Source organism: Meles meles, chromosome 11, assembly GCF_922984935.1.
Source record: "Meles meles chromosome 11, mMelMel3.1 paternal haplotype, whole genome shotgun sequence".
Lineage (NCBI taxonomy): Eukaryota > Metazoa > Chordata > Mammalia > Carnivora > Mustelidae > Meles > Meles meles.
In genome coordinates, this window is record NC_060076.1 from 33,598,781 (window position 1) to 33,620,734 (window position 21,954).

General features: G+C 40.9%; 1 long non-coding RNA gene and 1 pseudogene across 1 annotated transcript in view; one reads left to right on the forward strand and one right to left on the reverse strand.

The window, feature by feature from the left end:
* Positions 1 to 21,954, forward strand: part of LOC123953326 — a 35,446-nt gene that overhangs the window by 1,212 nt on the left and 12,280 nt on the right. The window lies entirely within an intron of this gene.
* LOC123953325 lies at positions 17,643 to 17,809 on the reverse strand (annotated as a pseudogene).

A 21,954-nucleotide genomic window follows, 5' to 3' on the forward strand; every position in this document is an offset into this window, starting at 1 on the left:
CCTCCAGCTGCATTGAGGCTACACTTCAGAATATTGGAACTTTTGGCCTGGGTCTCACAGAGATTACCATGAATGTAATCTCCTATCAACTGTTACGGTTATGTAGAAACCCCGATGGCATTAAATTACTCAGATTTAGTCTGTTTGTCACTGTGGCTTAATCTAGCCTATTCTGACCAATTCATTATCCATAGAGCAATCAATCTAAAACATTAAGTGCCTAGTCAATTTTTTAAACATAACTTCCATCTTTTGGAACAATATTTAAATATTTTAAAGACAAAGATATTAAAACTGCATACTTTAGTAGGAAATATAAGCTTAATTTATCTTTTTGTCCCTAAACATCTCATCACATATACTTTGAAAAATGTTTTTTAAGAGTTTCATTGAGATATAATTTAGGGGCTTCTGATTGGCTCACTGGGTAGAACATACAAGTCTTGATCTCAGGGTTGTGAGTTCAGGGCCCATGTTGGACATGGAGGATACTTAAAAAAAAAAAAAGATATCATTCAAATGCAATAAATTCCACATATTTAAAGTGTATAATTTGATAAGTTTTGGCATGTGCATATACCTGTGAAATGATTACTACAATTAGGGCATTATTAATTATAAATTATAATTAATTATAAAACTTTTCTTGTGTTTGCTTTCCCTGTCCCTTCCCACCAACCCAACCCTATCAGTTAGTCACCAGGTAACCACTGACCTGCTTTTGTCCCAGTAGCTTAATTTGCATTTCCTAAAGTTTTATATAAATGGAATCATACAGTGTGTACTGATTTCAGTCTGGATTTTCATCATTCAGTGTAATCCTTTTGAGATTTTCCAGATTGTTGCATGTGCCAATAACTTATGATTTATATTGCTGAATAGTATTCCATTGTATGGATATACCACAGTTTATCCATTTCCCCCCCCCTCTTTTTTTTTAAGATTTATTTATTTGACATACAGAGATCACAGGTAGGCAGAGAGGCAGGCAGAGAGAGAGGAAGGGAAGCAGGCTCCCCGCTGAGCGGAAAGCCCGATGTGGGGCTCAATCCCAGGACCCTGGGATCACGACCTGAGCTGAAGGCAGGGGCTTTAACCCACTGAGGCACCCAGGCACCCCTATCCATTCCTCTCATGATGGACTTTGGTTGTTTCCAGTTTTTGACTATTAATGGTAAAATTACTATAAATATCTGTGCATGAGTATTTGTCTTTGTGTGGACGTATGCCTTCATTCTGTTGGGATACCTAGGAAAAGAATGGCTGAATCATGAAGTAGTTGGTGTACATTGAACTTTTTAAGAAACCACCAAACTGGGGCACCTGGATGTTGCAGTGGGTTAAGCATCCAGCTGTTGTTTTTGCTTTTGGTCATGATCTCAGGGCTGTGAGAGCAAGCCCTGTTTCATGCTCTGCACTCAACGTTGGGTCTGCTTAAGATTCTCTCTTCTTGGGTCACCTGGGTGGCTCAGTCGGTTAGGCATCTGCCTTTGCCTCAGGTCATGTTTCCAGGGTCCTGGGATCAAGCCCCATGTCAGGCTCTTTGCTCAACGGGAGCCTGCTTCTCCCTCTCCCTGCTGCTCCCCCTGCTTATACTCTCTCTCTCTCTCTGTCAAATAAATAAATAAAATCTTAAAAAAAAAACACACCAAGATTCTCTTTTCTTCTCCCTCTGCCCCTCCCCACACTGTGCATGCATGCACTCTGTCTCTCAAATAAATAAATACATCTTTAAGAAAAAAGAAAAAGAAGAAACCACCAAACTGTTTTCCGAAATAATAGTAACATACATTCCCACCAGTGATCTATAGTAGAGGGTTCTCATTCTCCTGCATCTTTGCCAATCATTGTCCCTTTAGTCTTTTTAATTTTAATCATTTTAGTAAGTGTGCAGTGTGTGTCTTTGTGGGTTTAAAATTGTGATAAAATGCATAAGCATAAAATTTGCCATTTTAACTATTTTTAGCTGTGTAGTTCAGTGGCATTTAGTACAATCATAATATTGTGAGCCATCACCACCATAGTTGCGGAATATTTTCATCACCCTGGAAGCCCCATATTCTTTAAGAAGTCACTGGCCATCCCTGCTTTCCCAGCCTCTGGCAGTCAGTAATCTGTATTCTGTCTCTATGGATTTGCCTATTCCAGATATTTCATAATGGAATATGGAATAAATGGAATCATACAACATGTAGTTTTTTATGACTGGCTTCTTTTACTTAGCATAATGTTTTTGAGGTTCATCTTGTTGTTGCATGTATCAGTACTTCTTTCCTCTTTGTGTCCAAATAATATCACATATTTGGATTTATGGATATATCAATTTTGTTTATCCATTCATCAGATGATGGACATTTGGGTTGTTTCTGCCTTTTTGGGTTTTGTGAATAGTGCTACTATGAACGTTTGTGTATACTTTTTTTTTAAAAAATTATAAGAGCATTTTGCATGAGATCTACCTCTTAACCAAATTTTTAAGTGTACAATACATCTTTTTTTTCCCCCAAAGGCATTTATTTATTTATATTATTATTATTACTATTTTTTTATTAACATATATTTTTTGTTTCAGGGGTACAAGTCTGTGATTCATGAGTCTTACACAACACATACCCTCCCCAGTGTCCATCATCCAGCCACTCCTCCCACCCACATCCTCTCCAGCAACCCTCAGTTTGTTTCCTGAGATTAAGAGTTTCTTATGATTTGTCTCCCTCTCTTTGTTTTTGGTTTTGTCTTGTTTGGTTTTGTCTTGTTTCATTTTTTCCTCTTTTCCCTATGATCCTCTGCCTTGTTTCTTAAATTCCACATATCAGTGAGATCATATGATAATTGTTTTGTCTGATTGACTTATGTTGCTTAGTATAATACCCTCTAGTTCCATCCACATCATTGCAAATGGCAAGATTTTGTTTCTTTTGATGGCCGCACAGTATTCCATTGTATGTATATATCACATCTTCTTTTTTTATTTTTATTTTTATTTATTTATTTTTTTATATATACCACATCTTCTTTATCCATTCATCTGTCAATGGACATCTGGGCTCTTTCCTTAGTTTGGTTATTGTAGACATTGCTGTTATAAACATTGGGGTGTAGGTGTCTCTTTGGATCATTACATTTGTATCTTTGGGGTAAATACCCAGTAGTGTAATTGCTGGGTCATAGGGTAGCTCTATTTTCAACTTTTTTTTTTAAGATTTTATTTATTTGACAGGGAGACAGATCACAAGTAGGCAGAGAGGCAGGCAGAGAGAGAGAGGGAAGCAGGTTCCCTGCTGAACAGAGAGCCCGATGTGGGACTCGATCCCAGGACTCTGGGATCATGACCTGAGCCGAAGGCAGAGGCTTTAACCCACTGAGCCACCCAGGCGCCCCTATTTTCAACTTTTTGAGGAAACTCCATACTGTTTTCCTGAGTGGCTGTACCAACTTGCATTCCCACCAACAGTGTAGGAGGGTTCCCATTTCTCTGCATCCTCGCCAACATCTGTTGTTTCCTGACTTAATAATTTTAGCCATTCTGACTGGTGTGAAATAGTATCTCATTGTGGTTTTGATTTGTATTTCCCTAATGCTGAGTGATGTTGAGCTCTTTTTCATGTCTGTTGGCCATGTGGATATCTCCTTTGCAGAAATGTCTATTCACGTCTTCTCCCCATTTCTTGATTGTATTATTTGTTCTTTGGGTGTTAGTTTGATAAGGTCTTTATTTTTTTATTTTTTAACTTTAATTAACATACAATATATTATTTGTTTCAGGGGTACAGGTCTGTGAATTATCAGTCTTACACAGTTCCCAGCACTCACCATAGCATATACCCTCTCCAGTGTTCATTACCCAACCACCCTATCCCTCCTACCCACCCCCACCCCCAGGCAACCCTCACTTTGTTTCCTGAGGTTAGGAATCTCTTATGGTTTGTCTCCCTCCCCGTCCCATCTAGAGGGTATTATGCTAAGCGGAATAAGTCAATCAGAGAAAGACAATTATCATATGATCTCTCTGATATAAGGAATTTGAGAGGCAGGGGGGAAGAGAGGGAAAAATGGAACAATATAAATTCTTTATAGATTTGGATACTAGCCCTTTATCTAATATGTCATTTGCGAATAGCTTCTCCCATTCTGTCAGTCGTCTCTTGGTTTTTTGACTGTATCCTTTGCTATGCAGAAGCTTTTTATCCTGATAAAGTCCCAGTAGTTCATTTTTGCCTTTGTTTCCCTTGCCTTTGGTGATGTTTCTAGGAAGAAGTTGCTGCGGCTAAGGTCAAATAGGTGGCTGCCTGTGTTCTCCCCAAGGATTTTGATGGATTCCTGTCTCACATTGAGGTCTTTCATCCATTTTGAGTCTATTTTTGTGTGTGGTGTAAGGAAATGGTCCAGTTTCATTGTTTTGCATGTGGCTGTCCATTTTTTCCAACACTGTTTGTTGAAGAGAATGTCTTTTTTTCCATTAGATACTCTTTCTTGCTTTGTTGAAGATTAGTTGACCATAGAGTTGAGGGTCCATTTCTGAGTTCTCTATTCTGTTCCACTGATCTATGTGTCTGTTTTTTTGCCAGTACCGTACTGTTTTGATGATGACAGCTTTGTAATAGAGCTTAAAGTCTGGAATTGTGATGCCACTAACTTTGGTTTTCTTTTTCAACATTCCTTTGGATCTTCAGGGTCTTTTCTGGTTCCATATAAATCTTAGGATTATTTGTTCCAGTTCTGTGAAAAAAGTTGATGGTATTTTGCTAGGAATTGCCTTGAATGTGTAGATTGCTCTAGGTAGTATAGACTTTTTTTAAACAATATTTGTTCTTCTAGTCCATGAACATGGAATGTTTTTCCATTTCTTTGTGTCTTCCTCAACTTCTTTCATGAGTACTTTGTAGTTTTCTGAGTACAGATTCTTTGCCTCTTTGATTAGGTTTATTCCTAGGTATCTTATGGTTTTGGGTGTAATTGTAAATGTAAATGTGATTCTCTTTCTTCTGTCTTGTCATTGGTGTATAGAAATGCAACTGATTTCTGTGCAGTGATTTTATATCCTGCCACTTTACTGAATTCCTGTACGAGTTCCAGCAGTTTTGGGGTGGGGTCTTTTGGGTTTTCCACATAAAGTATCATATCAGTTACAAAGAGTGAGAGTTTGACTTCTTTGTCAATTCAAATGCCTTTTATTTATTTTTGTTGTCTGATTGCCAAGGCTAGGACTTCTAGTACTATGTTGAACAGCAGTGGTGGTAGTGGACATCCCTGCTACACAGGGATCCTGATCCTGATCTTGGGGGAAAAGATCTCAGTTTTTCCCCATTGAGAATGATATTCGCTGTGGGTTTTTCATAGATGGCTTTGATGATCTTGAGGTATGTACCCTCCATCTCTACACTGTGCAGAGTTTTAATCAAGAAAGGATGCTGTACTTCGTCAAATGCTTTTTCTGCATCTATTGAGAGGATCATATGGCTTTTGTCCTTTCTTTTATTAATGTAATGTATCACATTGATTTATTACATCATTTTTAATTAAATTTTTAAAAAAGATTTTATTTATTTATTTGACAGAGAGAGATCACAAGTAAGCAGAGAGGCAGGCAGAGAGAGAGAGAGAGAGAGGAGGAAGCAGGCTCCCTGCTGAGCAGAGAACCTAATGTGGGGCTCAATCCCAGGACCCTGAGATCATGACCTGAGCCGAAGGCAGAGGCTTTAACCCACTGAGCCACCCTGGCGCCCCAATACATCGTTTTTAATTATAGATATATTGTATAAGTTTTTATTTGAATACCTGTTTCAGTTATTTTGAATATATACCTGGGGTGGAATTACTAGATCATATTGGTAACTTTATGTTTAATTTTTTTGAGGGTCCACCAAACTTTTTCCACAGTGGCTTCTTCATTTTACATTCCCTCCAGCAAGGCAGGAGGGTTTTAATTTCTCCAGATCCTTGTCAACACTTATTATTTCCCATTGTTTGGATAGTAGCCATCCTAATGGGTGTGAGGTGGAAGCTCACTATGTTGCCTTTGTCTTTGAAGGATAATTTCCCTGTGTATAGAATGCTAGCTTGACAATTTTTACTTTTGTATATAAAGATTTTACTCTACTGTCTTCAAACTTTCATTGCCTTCAACAATAAATCTGTGTCATCTCTTTTTCCCACTGTGTATAATGTATCTCCGACTGCTTTCAAGATTTTCTCTTTATCATTTGTTTTAAGCCATGTGTTTATGATATGTCTTGGTGTCGTTTTTATGTCTTCTGTTTGGGATTTATTTGGCTTCTTGGATCTGTGTGCATTTATAGTTTTCAACATAATTGGAAAATTTTTGATCATAATTTAGAAAGCAGATTTATTGAGATATATATACTTCACATATTATATAACTAACCCAAGTAAAGTGTACTATTAAATGTATATTGCTATAGGTATGGATGATGGACACCCATCACCACAACCAATTTTAGAGCATTTCATTATCCCAAAGAGAAACCCTCCTTTTGTTAGCTCTTGTGTTCCAGTGTGCCCCTTTCATCCATTTTTGGTCTCTATACATTTGCCTATTTTAGATATTTCATATGAATTAAATCATATAATATGTGGTCCTTGGCCATTATTCCTTTAATTTTTTTTTAAAGATTTTATTTATTGGGGCGCTTGGATGGCTTAGTGGGTTAAACCTCTGCATTTGGCTCAGGTCATGATCCCAGGGTCCTGGGATCGAGCCAATCATCGGGCGGCTCTCTGCTCATCGGGGAGCCTGCTTCCTCCTCTCTCTCTCTGCCTGCCTCTCTGCCTACCTGTGATCTCTGTCTGTCAAATAAATAAATAAAAATCTTTAAAAAAAATATATAAGATATTTTATTTATTTACTTGAGAGAGATAGAGAGTACAGATAGGCAGAGCAGCATGCAGAGGGAGAGGGAGAAACAGGGTCTCTGCTGAGCAGGGAGCCCAATGCAGGGCTCGATCCCAGGACCCTGGAATCATGACCTGAGCTGAAGGCAGAGGCTTTAACCAACTAAGCCACCCAGACACCACCTTTAGTATTTTTTTTTTGTTCCCTCCTCCCTCTTTCCTTAGGTAATCCCATTTAAAAAACAGTTATTTTGAAAGCTGTATTTCCATATAATTGGTTTCCTTTATAATTCTTTATATTTTATTTTATGCATTTAAATACATTAGTCTAAGACACCCATAGGTTTCACTGGTCTAATAGGGGGATTCTTGTTACAAACATGTTAAATAGAGTATCCCTATTTTGGGTAGTGTTATGGATGAGTGTTTTTCAAACTGATTTTTCAAAGAAAACAGTGGAGGAGATATTCTTTGCTCACATAAGCTTGGGAAACACTGCCGGAAGTATTTGATATTTTTTTCTGTTGAATTTCTCAGAGCCTTTTTTTGCTAAAATGCTTTGTGTATATCTGAGAGGAAATATGCATGGGTACCATTTTCCAATCCAGTATAGCACATGGTGTATGCACTCTTTTCAATTCGTTATTTAAAAAAAATTTAGGGACATCTGGGTAGCTCAGTTGGCTAAGCATGTGACTCTTGATTTGGCTCAGGTCATGATCTCAGGGTCCTGGGATAGAGTCTGCATGGGTCTCTCTGCTCAGCGGTAGTCTACTTGTGATTCTTTTCCTCTGCCCCTCCCCCTTGCAGGCATACTCTCTCTAAAATAAATAAATAAATCTTAAAAAAACAAAAGGTTTAATAGCATCTAGTTCCAATGAATTCATTTGGAGCAATGAAATGCTCCAAAATGCAAATCTCCCCAAAAAAGGGTCAAAACTCTTTTACATTATAAATGTGTTTCTCAAACTAAGGATAGTAATCTAATGGACCCGTTTAAAAGGATAAAAATTGGGATACCTGAGTGACTTGGTTAGTTAAGCATTTGCCTTTGGCTCAGGTATGATCCCAGAGTCCTGGAATCTAGTCCCGGAGTCAGGCTTTCCAATCCCGAGTCAGGCCTCCTGCTCATCAGGGGAGTCTTCATCTCCCTCTGCTTCTAGCCCCTGCCTGTGCTCACTCTCTCTCTCTCTCACTGTCTCTCAAATAAATAAATTAAATCTTTTAAAAAAATAAAAGGACAAAAATCATACAGATGCCCCTATATTGACTTAAATGTATTTTAATTTAATTTAAGTATATATACAGATATAAAAGTAGGTGTAACCTCCTTATAAATAGTAAAATCAAAACAAATTAACAAATTGAATACAATGCTAAAAAACCCATCAAAATACAAAGTAATGCATTCAGGGTGATGGGTTTTTTTTCTTGCTGACACTCACGGGCTCTTTTGCACCATTACTATGGGGCTGACCTGTTAAAGGGGAAGTTCTTTTGAATCTGTCATGTGTTTACTACTTGTGACTCAGTTCTTCCAGTCTTTTTCCATTTGAACTTCTGAAAGTTTTCTTCTTACAGTCCTGTGCTATTGTTTCATCCTCCGTTAACACCTTGAGATTAGGTCTGCCTCTCTATTCTCGTTAACTATTACAATTAAAGTACTACTGCTTGGTCCCAATTCCATCATCAAAGTACAAACATGGACACCGTGATGGCTGGTGGCAGGTGTCAACTTGGTTAGGCTAGGGCTGCTGGATATTGGTCAGATGGTTCTCTGATGTTTCTGTGAGGGTGTTTTTGGATAAGATTAACATTTAAATCTTTAGACTTAGTAAAGCAGATTTCCCTCTCTAATCTGGACCATCCTCCCTCACTCAGTTGAAGGCTTGCATAAAATAAAAAGGCCAACACTTTCCAGAGTAAGAGTTCTTTCTGCCTGATTGCTTTTGAAATGGGACATTGGCTTTTTTGTGGATCTTAAGCCTGTTGGCCTTCAGACCAGAACTATACCATTAAATCACTTGGTTCTCAGACCTTTGGACTTGGAAGTACACCATTTGCTTTCCTGGGTCACCAGCTTGCTCACTCATCCTGTGGATCTCTGGAGAATGCTGACTAATACAGGCACTGATGATGATGTGGCAGTAGTTAGGGGTAAAGTATAATTTTTTAGTATTTAGATATGTCCTATGCAATATCTGGGATATATTTATACTAAAAAAGTATTTGTTGTTTATCTGAAATTCAGATTTAACTGTGAGTCCTGGGTTTTCTCTAGTAAGCTCACCCCTAGGTGATGCAGATTATGATTTTATTTTTTTATTAAGATTATTATCAAGATAGAAGAATTACAGTTCCTCCTGAAAATTTGAGGATGGATCTACAGACTCTGAGAAGCCACTGTGGTGTTTACATTAATGGCATTCATTGGGAGAGAGTCTGGAGGCTGTCCCACACCACCACACCACCCACAGGTAAAGTGGCAGGTTCCCTATACCTTGTACTCCAGATTACCATAGCACTGCATCACCTGAGAGCAAAGTTGCCCCTAAGGATCCAGTATCAGGGTAGATAGCCTCTCCCAAAAGCCTTCACAGTGAAGGCCCCCTAGGAGAACAGTCCCTTCAGGCACGCACTCTGTGATTGCTGCACCTCTCACCAGCACAGAAGATTGTTGCCTACAGCCATGAGCCTTCTGTCTCAAGGCCATCTTTCGCTAGGAAATCCTGATTCCCCACAGTTCTGTTTACCTCAGTTATTCCCAGAAATCCAAAATCACAGGCCAGTGGGATCCTCATCCCTGTGCTACTCTAAGTAATCTCTACTCTGACTCCATTTCCCACCCTTTCTGGCACTCCCAGACTCCTTACCTGTGGGTTTGTGAACTCCTGGGTGTCAATTATACTTTCCCCAATATCCTCAATCTCTTCTCTAAATTCACTTCCCCTTTTGTACCAAGTGAAAACTGGATGTCTGCTCGTGACCCCATTTCTTCTACAATCCTTTTAACCTGAGGGAGTTTTTCCTCTTAAACATTGGCTACCTGAGGGTCTGGGGTGGGGTAGGTGGGGCAAGTGGGTTGGGTTAGGTAGGGCCTCTTTGCTTTCTACTGTTGATTCCAAATCTGTTTCTTCTCCCTCTTCCCTCAAAACTTTGCTCCTCTGAAGTACACGTTAATGCACTCTTTACCCTCATTCATTAGTATCTTTAGCACTGACATACTGTCTTCCTGTCTGTTCTTTTTCCTGACATCATTCCTGATGACTTCAACATCCAAATGGATGAGCCATCTGACATGTTGGCCTCTCAACCTCATATCTTTGTTTCATCTCCTCTGTGATTTCCTCCTCTGTGATGTTGATGGAAAATTTTAATGCTTGATCAGTTCTAGGGAAAGTCAACAGGAGGTGGGTATGGGGGGTGAGAAAAATCAAGAAATCAAAGATATATCTGAAGGTTTTAGCTCTGATAATTTGTGTGAATGGATATTTACTGGAATAGGGAAGGCAGAGGGAAGAAGAGGTTTAAGGGTGAGAAGAATCAAAAGTTTGATTTGGTACAAGTTAAGTCTGAGACACATTAGACACCCAAGTGGAGATACTCAGTATGAGTTTGGATATTTATGAGTCAAGGTCCAAGAGGTAGGCAGAGCAGAAGATAAGAGTTTTGGGAGACACCACTGCATAGAATGTTTTCAAAATTTTGGACCAGAAGAGATCACCAGCAGAAGATGTAGAGAAGGGAACCTACAGTCAGGACTTGGAGCACTCTGACATTTGGTCCCAGTCAACATCAACTCTTCATGAATTACTGTAGTGGCCTCTTAACTAGTCTCCCTGTCTCTGTCCTTTTCCTCTACTGTCTATTTTCCACTCAGCAATCAGAGCAATTATTGAAAAGTATAAATCAGATCATGCCAACTCTTCTGCTTAAGACCCTTAAATATTTTTCAAAGCACCAAGAATTGTTGTGTAAACTCCTCATCCTGGCCTACAAAGCTCTATGTGATCCAGCTTCTCTTTATCTCTCCAACATCTTTTGAACCAGTCTCTTCCTCATCAGTTACACTGGCCTTCTTTCCATTCCTTGAACACAAATTATTTCCTGCCTTAAAGTTTTTATACTAACTGTTCCCTCTGCCTGGAACTCTCTCCAGATCATTTCACACCTTTCCCTGACACACTGTTGATCAAAAGGAATCACCCAGATAATCTGAATCACATCATCGTGCTTTAATGATCTGTGTCGCACTTATCTCTAACTAATATTTTCTTATTTGTTACACATCCTGCTAAAATGAAAGGCCTGTGAGAGCAGGGATCTTGTTTGTCTTATTTACAGTTGTGCTCCTAGTGTCCAGGCCAGTGGACACTATCTGGTTCATAGTAGACATTCAATAAATACATTCAATAAATACAGATGAACAAATGAATGAATGAATAAACATGCTCCATAACCAGAATTAAGATTTGCAAGTCTTTGAGGTCCCCTGGGAGGCTTATAGACTAATGATGTCTTTTCATATGTGAAGTTCTCCCATACTGGTGTTACCTCCCCATCTTCATGCCTGTCCCTGTGGCAGACATGACCAATTGATTAACACACTTTTTCCTGATGAGTCTGGTCAAGGTTCCACAAAATTTCACAACTTCAGGCACCATTGTTAATCCATCAGAGTTGGCAGAGAGGACGAAATCCATTTGTTATTCCAGTGGGGCTCTGGTCTAAACTACTTTATAGTGGAATTGTGTCTGTAGTTTGGCTTTGGGAGGTTGGATACAGTTGGCCAAGATAAGGTGATGGTATGAATTTAGATCTGTTTGTTGTGTTCCTTGATCTCAAGTACTGACATCAGTTCTTTGGTAGGACCCCTGAGCTGGTGCTTGGACTGTGTCTTGAAGACACTTTCAGTACTGGGTGGTGGTGGTTAATTGGCGTGGCCTACAGTTAGTCATGGTGTGAGGGTGCATGCAGTCTTTCTAGGGGAGTCAAGAAGTAATATTTAAACATTTCTTTTGGGGCTTCAGGGGGGTAAGGCCATGTGTAGCCCCTGAATGTCATGATTCTCAACCTGAATGGGGAGCCTTTGGAGATGGAATTTTTAGCACCAAGCAAAGAATTAGATATTGAAAAGGAAATCTGATACACTTGTGCCCACAGTCTAGGGAGATGCACTCCCCTTCTGGAGAAGGTTTAGGGATGAAGTTGGTGAGTATGGATTTGGATATGTTGAGATTGAGGTATCTGTTGGGTATGTGCTCGTCTTAAATCCCTCAGGAAGATTTGAACTAGGGTTAACGATTTGGAGGTCATCAGCATCTACCTGACAGTGGAAGTTGAGGTGGAGGATGAGATCAGCTGGTAGGTGTGGCCATGATGGAGTCATGATCCTTGATGAGAACATGGAGCTCTGATCTTCATGAAACTCTCACATATATCTGTATGACCAAAACTAGGTCATTGATTGATGTTTCTATTGGGAACCAACAGTCATTGATGTGGCCCAAAATGGGTGAATTAACAAATGAATGAATGAACAAATCACCATTTGTTACAATGACCTTGAAGACATTCAAGGTCTTCAATCTCAGCTAGGCTCTTAGGACCACTTGTCCATCCTTTTACTTATCCTTCCATTTCTCTGAACATCTATTCATACCCCATTTTTAGTTTTCCATACTCCTCTCTCTAAGTCCTACTTCATGGAACAACTGAGACATCAAGTGTTAGGTCTTCCCCCTACTTTCCTACCCTCAAATCCAACATCATTCTCTTTATCTCATTGTCAGGATGTTCTTTATTCTTTTCAAGGCCAGTCTTACCCACCTACACTCTGGACCTCATTCATTCCCTCCAGCTAATTCTAGGACCTTGTTCTAACATTTATCTGCTTGCCTTTCAACTGGTTTGCAAATTATCCAGATTCTTTGAAGAGTAGTCAGTATTCACTATTTCTACTTCCTCACTGCTTATTCACTCCTGAGCTCACTGCACTCTGCCTCCTGCCCCCACCTAGGTTTCCCTAAGGACACCAGGAACCCCTAATAGCTTTTAGAAGCTTTTCAGTATTTTCTGATTTAACTATTTTTCCCTCCTGCATTTGAGGAGTCTTTCATTTTGGTACTACTATTTTGATATACAAAACATTGAATTTTCCTGATCCTGCTCTTACTTGTCTCCTTTGTGGCTCCTTCTCAACTGACCTTTTTATTTTATTTATTTATTTTATTTTATTTTATTTTATTTTATTTTTTTAAAAGATTTTATTTATTTGACAGACAGAGATCACAAGTAGACAGAGAAGCAGGCGGGGGGGGGGGGGGAAGCAGGTTCCCTGCTGAGCAGAGAGCCCGATGTGGGGCTCGATCCCAGGACCCTGGGAATCATGACCTGAGCCGAAGGCAGAGGCCCCAACCCACTGAGCCACCCAGGCACCCCTCAACTGACCTTTTTAAAAGTATTAGTGTTCTTCAGGATCCATCCTTGTCTTACAGCCCTTGTCATTCTATAGACTTTCTTTGGGTAGTCTCATCCACTCCTGTGATTTTTAGCTGCTGCTTATATGCTGAGGAGGCATGTGGGTACCATGGCAAGAACATCCAGTGGCTTCAAATTGAGTTAGAAGAGCAATTCTGGAGGGCGCCTGTGTGGCTTAGTTGGTTAAGCATCTGCCTTTGGCTCAGGTCATGATCTCAGGGTCCTGGGATTGAGTCCTGCATCGGGCTCCTTGCTCAGTGGGGAGCCTGCTTCTTCCTCTGCCTGCTGCTCCCCCAGCTTTGCACTCTCCGTCTCTCTCTGTTAAATAAACAAACATAAAGAAAATCCTAAAAAAAAAAAAAAAGAAGAGCAGTTTTGAATTCTGAGATTAAGAGGCAAGGGATCCGAGCAACTCTAGTTAATATTCTGTTCCCATTGCTTCTGCATTAGATCTGATTGCAACTTTCTGTCATTTAGTGTTTGCATGTCTATTAAAGATATCCACCTACTGATGACCTGTAATCCCTTACAATCTTGGGATATCTTTCTTTCTATTCCCTAGTTGATATTTAGTTTTTTGTTTTTTTTTTAAAGATTCCATTCATCCATTCGACAGAGAGAGATTCACAAGTAGGCAGAGAGGCAGGCAGAGAGAGAGAGAGGAGGAAGCAGGTTCCCCACCAAGACCCACCTGGTCTCAATCCCAGGACCCCGGGATCGTGGCCTGAGCCGAAGGCAGAGGCTTTAACCCTCTGAGCCACCCAGGCGCCCCTAGGGTTTTTATAATTTAAGAATACTTATCTGCTGTATTTGTGGTGGACATGGGGAGGTGACCGAGACACCAAGCTGATTGTTGCACACTCCTGAGAGCTCACACAGTGAAGGTAGAAGATTACCTGGACTACTATCTTTAAATTAGGGGTGAAGGATGCACCACTTGGATTTTCTCAGCCTCACCACCTCTTACTCATGCTGCTGCTATGGTAACCATCGTTGTGTCGATGCCAGCTTCCCGTGGGCTCACTCTGATAGTGTCTTACCCTGGCCCATGTTGCATGACTTTCTCCTCTACCCTGGAACTTCCCTGCTTACTCTGCTGTAGAGCCCGTGTGATGCCCATACATGTGTGGCCCAGAGACACGGGGGGAAATGAGCCCTCTGTGGGAGAAACTTTTTAACCTCTGGGAAAGGGATCTGGTAGGTAAATTCTTCCCCTTCTCCCTGGAAGGCGGTCCTGAGACCAGGGCAGACAAACTCACCATGGCTTGCCTGAGACTTTCCTGGATTTAGTACTCAGAGTCTCATTTCCTGGGAAATCCTCTGCAATTCAGTCCTATGAAAACCAGGATAATTGGTCCCTCTACCTGGAAAGCAGATTGCCTGGGGGCATTTCCATGAGCTTGAAAATGAGGCTCATCTGGCAGTGGCCATCTTGTATTGGCCTTCTCTCCTGCTTTACTCCCTTTATCCCTCACTGCTGCTTCCTAATAAAAGAGTAGCTTATAAGCACCCCGATTCATGCTAGGCTTTCTGGGGAACCCAGGCAAACTGACAAGAGTAGCTTGACTTACCCAGATGACAGTCCTATGTGTCATGCTGTGGGAAGAGGGTTGTGAATTATTGCAAGGAGGATGGGGTTTCTCTGAAATTCACTAAGTTTCATTGGCACCTATGCAAGGCCTCATCTTCTAGCCATGTGAGCTCCATCCCTATTGGCCTTTTTTTCCCACCAGGCTCCAGCTGCACTGTATCCCCCAGCCACACCTTCAGACTCTGGGCTCAGCTCCCAGCTGGAATGCCTTCCCTGCCTTCTGGTGAGCCACTCCTACTTGTCCTTCTTGACTCAGCTCAGACACCCCCTCCCAAAGCCTGCAGGCCAAGGCTAAGGAGACCTTGAACATATCTTTACTACCTCTTTTGCATGTTGTTTTCTGTTTGCTCTGTTCACTCACTAGAACAGGAATTCCTTGAAAGCAAGGATTTTTTAATCTTGTTCAATTCCATATCCCAGCACTTGTCACACTCCCTGCTCAATATGGATTTGCTGAATGAGTGCCTAAATTTTCCCAGCCACAGTGTGAGGTCATTTGTGGTGGTCAGTCGTAACAAAATAAAATCAAGGCTTGGAGAAGGGAGGAGAGATAAGGGAGGTTAGAGACCAGGTCAGGGTCTTTCCCCACTATACCAGTCATCTCCCTAGACAAAATGTTCCTGGCTTTTCCAGGCACTCTATGCAGAGAGCAGCCAGAGACTCAGAAGCACACACAGAGTGAGACTCTCAGGGTCCTTATAGCACAATCCTTATGAAACCTACTTCCTGCTTGGGAGGTAAGCTCCCCATTCCCCTGTCACCCTGACAGCTCCTCTGTGACCCTGCTGTAGCTCTCTGACTGCCTGGGTTTGCAGCTCCCTTTGTTTTGATCTTGGAAATGCCCTTACTTCCCTGTGACAGTGCTCATATCTTTAAAATGACTAAAACAAGTATTGCTCAGCTTATCTGGGTATTTTGATGGTGGGGAGCTTCCAGGATACTTAGTCTGCTTACTTTGCCCAGAGCCCTTCACTTCATTGCCTTCACCACTCACGCTCCATCTTAATGTGCTTCTCCATAAATGAAGGGCAATTGTGTAGAGAAGCCTGAAAGGTTGTCTCTCTTGACCCCTAAAGTTCTGCTGAAGCTACTATGAAAGATTTACACCTTGAGTCTGAAAGATTTATAACTGGGGCTTTCCAAATCTGGGAGGGCACAATGCAACAACTCATGAGGGTATGGGCAGGGTTGGGGAGGGGAGCATCACACCCAACTGGACTCCTCTTCCCTTGCCAGCCCCAGTCCCTTGATTCTCTGCTGCCTAGAAAATAAAGTCCAGTCTTTTTGGCCTGACCTTAAGGCCTTTTGCCACCTGGCCCTATTGATATCGCCAGTCTCACCTCTCCTTTCAAGCAATCACATGATCCTTCTGGTATGACTCGGACACAGCCCATCTCTCCCACCACGATGTTGCGTCATGCTGTCTCCTCATCCTGTGGTACCCTTTCCCCAATGTTTTGCCCCTTAAATCGCCACTGTCCTCCAAGGGTCAGGTCCAAAGTGACCTCCCAGGAAGATTGGGAGCTCTTCCTAACTCCTAGTTCCTCACAGCCCATCTCTGGGCCTTTTTGTGGCCTTGTTGGCCATACCTTACTGTGGCTGGTGTCCATGTCTATACAGTCCTGGGGGGAGCAACTTTTGGCTTACTCCATTCCTTCCAGAGCTCAGCACTACACATTGCTCATGGAAGGCGCTCAGTGCATTTGTGCGGAATGCTGAGAACAGGCTGTGGTGGCCTGGTTGCCACAGGGAGGTGTGAGAAGCCTACCAAAGCAGTGGACTCCCAGTTGCTGGGAGATGACTATGTCATGGTGACCCTGAACTTGATGGAAGGTGACCACTGAGGCTGCTCTCCATTTTCTCATTCAGCACTGGGGTTGGAGGTTCAAAAGCAAAGGTCTAAATGGAGGAGAGTTTAAGGCTCTTATCTTCCAGATCCTGAGAGGAGACAGGATGCCACATTCTGAAATATCCCTCAGCTACCATCACTCCATGGCCCAGACCACGTAGCTCCCCCTAGTAGCACCTCTTTCAGCACCTCTGAACAAGTGGTTGGGAGGTCAGCTGGTGGTGGAGGGATTTTAAGAGTAATTTGAGTATGTAGAGTTTTTGCCTTGGACGCTTTAGCCCCCAGCTGTCCTGCCAAGTTTGTCTCCACTTAGCAGCACCGGGCGCATGGCTTGATGAGAAATGCTGTTGTATAAATGAATGACTTTTCCAACGTTAGACTAAGGAGGACCTTTAATGATTTTTAGGCCAATCCACATTTTATGGAGTAATAAATTATTGTAATAAGCATTTATTGAAAGCTGTCTCTATACTAGAACCCATGCTGAATGCTTTATATATACATTATCTAATTTTCTTCTTTCAACAAGAATGTAAGCTGGAAGTTGTCCTTCCTTCCTTCCTTTCTGATTTATTACTTGAGGGAGAGTGTGTGCATGAGCAGGGGGGAGGGGCAGAAGGAGGGAGAGAGAGAGAGAGAGAGAGAGAGAGAGAAGCAGACTCCCTACTGAGCAAGGAGCCAGACAGATGGACATGGGGCTTGATCCCAGTACCTGGAGATCATGACCTGAGCTGAAGGCAGATGGTCAACTGACTGAGCCACCCAGGGTCCCCCTACTTTTTTTTATTATTATTAAAAAAAAGTACTAAGAGCTAGCATTGTTTTCTTCATCAGACATTTGTCTTAGATAATCCACTGAAGGGTGATCACTTAATCTGACCTGATGAAGCCTGTATCCTTCAAGTACTGACAGAAACAGAGCACATACTGAGGCCATATTTCTGGGTATGATGGTACCAGTTTGAGCAGACACAGCAAGAGTGAGAACTGTGGCTGTAATTTTGTGGATGACTCCAATAGAGCTGCTAGTGACCCATCTTGCTTTCAGGGGTGCAACTAGATAAAAGATTGCCCAGCTGATGACTTGCAGGACCAGCTGTGTCCAGAGCACACTGGCTGACCCTATGCTATACTGCTTGTCATTGCATCTGAAGGAAATAGACCCATGGAAAGGCAGAAACTTGACCTGGTCCCCCTCTCAGGCAGGACAGCCTCTCTAACCAGAGGTGTCTCCATTCCTGGGCCTTCCGAGACACCTGGCTGCAAGGACACCATGAAGAGAAAAAAAGAATTTCAAGTGCATTGTAAGAACCACCTTCATTCTCTTGCCCTGGACGGAAGGGACATGTACTCAAAGACCAAGCTGGGAAGAAAGATTTGATCTGGGTAGGATCCATTTCCCATGGCGACGCCTTCTTGAGTAGAAGCTCTGGTATGAAGTAAGACTTGTTTAAAGCAGTTAAAAGCAGCAATCCCCATTGTGTCAAGTGGTGACAGTATAATCCTCCTTAATAATTTTGTTCCCTCTCCAAACTCCCCTCCATTATGCATCCTTAAAATGTGACTTCAGACGCCTCTTTTGGTTTCTAGTCTTGTAAGTGCAGGGGGATTTGGCAAGAGGGGAAAAGGTAAAGACTGTCTCTCTTGCACTCAGATCACTTAGTGATGCATCACTAAAACACCTCCCCCCCATTGTTTTGGCTAGAGCTACTTATTTTCAAGTTTTTTAGTGTAAATTTAAATTATGTACAAAAAGTAGAGCTATTAATGTGTTAAACCCCCACATCTCCACCTAGGTTTAGTAATATCAACATATATGGCTGGTCTTACTTCATTTATACCAAATACACTCCTATCACCTTACCACTGGATGTTTTGAAGGAAATCCCAGATGCATCTGGGATATATACATCTTTTATCTCTAAAGATAAAGATGTTTTTTTCCCCTTAGGTCAGGAACATGACAGGGATGTCCAGTCTCAACATTGTTGTTCAACATAGTATTGGAAATCCTAGTCTCAGCAATCAGACAACAAAAAGAAATAAAAGACATCCAAATCAGCAAAGAAGTCAAGCTTTTGCTCCTTGTAGATGACATGATAGTCTGTAGAAAAACCAAAAGACTCTTACCAAAAAAAAAAATGCTAGAACTGATATAGGAATTCAGTAAAGTCTCACGATATAAAATCAAGGCTCAGAAGTCTGTTGCATTTCTACACATCAATAACGAAGCAGCAGAAAGAGAAATCAAGGAATTGATCCATTTACAATTGCACCAAATACCATAAGATACCTGGGAATAAATCTAACCAAAGAGGTAAAAGATCTGTACTCTGAAAGCTATAGGATGCTTATGAAAGAAATTGAGGGAGACATGAAGAAATGGAAGAACATTTTATCCTTATTTTGGAAGAACAAATATTGTAAAATGTCTATAATACTGAAAGCAATTGGGGCACCTGGTGGCTCAGTGGGTTAAGCCGCTGCCTTCGGCTCAGGTCATGATCTCAGGGTCCTGGGATCGAGTCCCGCATCGGGCTCTCTGCTCAGCGGTGAGCCTGCTTCCCTCTCTCTCTCTCTCTGCCTGCCTCTCTGTCTACTTGTGATCTCTCTCTGTCAAATAAATAAATAAAATCTTTAAAAAAAAATACTGAAAGCAATCTACATATTTAAAGCAATCCCTATTAAAAAAACACCAGCATTTTTCACAGAGCTGGAACAAACAGCTCTAAAATTTGTGTGGAACCAGAGGAGACTCCAAATAGTCAAAATAATATTGAAAAAGAAAACCAAAGCTGGTGGCATCACAATTCCAGACTTCAAGCTCTATTACAAAGCTGTAATCATCAATACAGTATGGTACTGACACAAAAACAGACTTACTGATCGATGGAATAGAATAGAGAACCTAGAAATGGACCCTGAACTCTATGGTTAACTAATCTTCAACAAAGCAGGAAAGAATATCCAATGGAAAAAAGACAGTTTCTTTAACGAGTGCTGTTAGGAAAATTGGACAGCCACATGCACAAGAATGAAGCTGGACCACACTCTCTTACACCATACACAAAAATGAATTCAAAATGGTCCAAAGACCTAAATGATGGAATCCATCAAAATCTTAGAGAGCAGAGGTAGTAAACTCTGTGACCTTGGCCACAGCAAACTCTTGCTAGACACGTCTCCAAAGGCAAGGGAAAAAAAGCAAAAATGAACTATTGGGACTTTGTCAAGATAAAAAAAACTTTTGCACAGGAAAGGAAATGATTAACAAAACTAAAAGGCAACCTACAGAATGGGAGAAGATGTTTGCAAATAACATAGCAGATAAAGGGCTATTATGCAAAATCTATAAAGAATTCATCAAACTCTACACCCAAAAAACCAAAAATCCAGTCAAGAAATGGGCAGAAGACATGAACAGACATTCTCCAAAGAAGACATACAAACGGCTAACAGACATGAAAAAATGTTCAATATTACTTATCATTAGGGAAATACAAATCAAAACCACAATGAGATACCACCTCACACTGGTCAGAATGGCCAAAATTCACAACTCAGGAAACAACAGATGTTGGTAAGGATACAGAGAAAGAGGACCTCTCTTACACTGTTGGTGGAAATGCAAACTGGTGCAGCCACTTTGGAAGACAGTATGGAGGTTCCTCAAAAAGTTAAAAATAGAACTATGCTATGATCCAACAATTACACTGCTAGGTATCTATCCAAAGGGACACATTCACCCCAGTGTTTATAGTAGCAGTGTCTGCAATAGCCAAAATATGGAAAAAGCCCAGATGTCTGTTGACTGATGAATGGATAAAGCTGTGGTATACACACACACACACACACACACACAATGGAATATTATTCAGCTATCAAAAAGAATGAAATCTTGTCATTTGCAACAACATGGATGGAACTAGAGTGTATTATGCTAAGTGAAATAAGTCAGTCATAGAAAACACATACTATATGATTTCACCCATATTTGGAATTTAATAAGAGACAGAACCGATGAACATAGGGGAAGGGAAGGAAAAATAAAATAGGTTAATAACAGAGAGGCAAGCCATAAGAGACTCTTGATGATAGGGAACACACAGGGTTGCTGGAGGGGAAGTGGGTGGGGGATGAGGTAACTGGGTGATGGGCATAAAGGAGGGCACTTGATGTAATGAGCACTGAGTGTTATATGCAATTGATGAATCACTAAATTCTACCCATGAAACTAATAATACACTATATGTTAGCTAACTTGAATTTAAATTAAAAAAGATAAAGATGCTTCTTAATTTTTAAAAATTTTAAAAAAGATTTTATTTATTTATTTGACAGAGAGAGACATTGAGAGAGGGAATACAAGCAGGGGGAGTGGGAGAGGGAGAAGCAGGCTTCCCTTTGAGCAGGGAGCCTGATGTGGGGCTAGATTCCAGGACCCTGGGATCATTACCTGAGCTGAAGGCAGATACTTAATGACTGAGCCTCCCAGGTGCCCTGCTTTTTAATTTATTTTTAAATATTTTATTTATTTATTTGAGGTAGAGAGCATGTGCCTGCACACATGAGCAGGGAGAAGTGCAGAGGGGGAGGGAGAGGAAGAGGGAAAGAATCTCAAGTAGACTCCGAGCTGAGCATGGAGCCCAAGGCAGGGCTCAGTCCTAGAACCCCCAAGATCATGACCTGAACTGAAATCAAAGCTGGATGCCTAACTGACTGAACCACCCAGGTGCCCTGGATAAATATGCTTTAAAAATTATCTACAATATACTACCACATCTAAAAAATAAAAATTATTTCTTAATCATTTAATGATTTTTAATCATTTAATGATTAAAAATTAATGATTTCTTGTTCAAAATATATATTTTCAAATATATATATATATCGGTATCCAGAAATAGTCTACACATTGAATTTGGGTGGTATATTTTCTTAGTCTTGTTTAATCAGTAGATTCCCCTTCTTCCTCAATTAAAAAAAAATTGTATTTTGCAGAAACTTGGTTGTTTGCCTTGTAGAATTTTCCATGTTTTGTATTTTGCTGATTACATCCACCAGAGATCATTTAACATGTTCTTCTGGTCTCCGGGATGAAATCCAGAAGTTCTGCCAGGTTCAGATTTGATTTTGGGGTAAGAAAGTTTCAGAGTTGGTGCTGTGTACTTCCTGTTGCCTC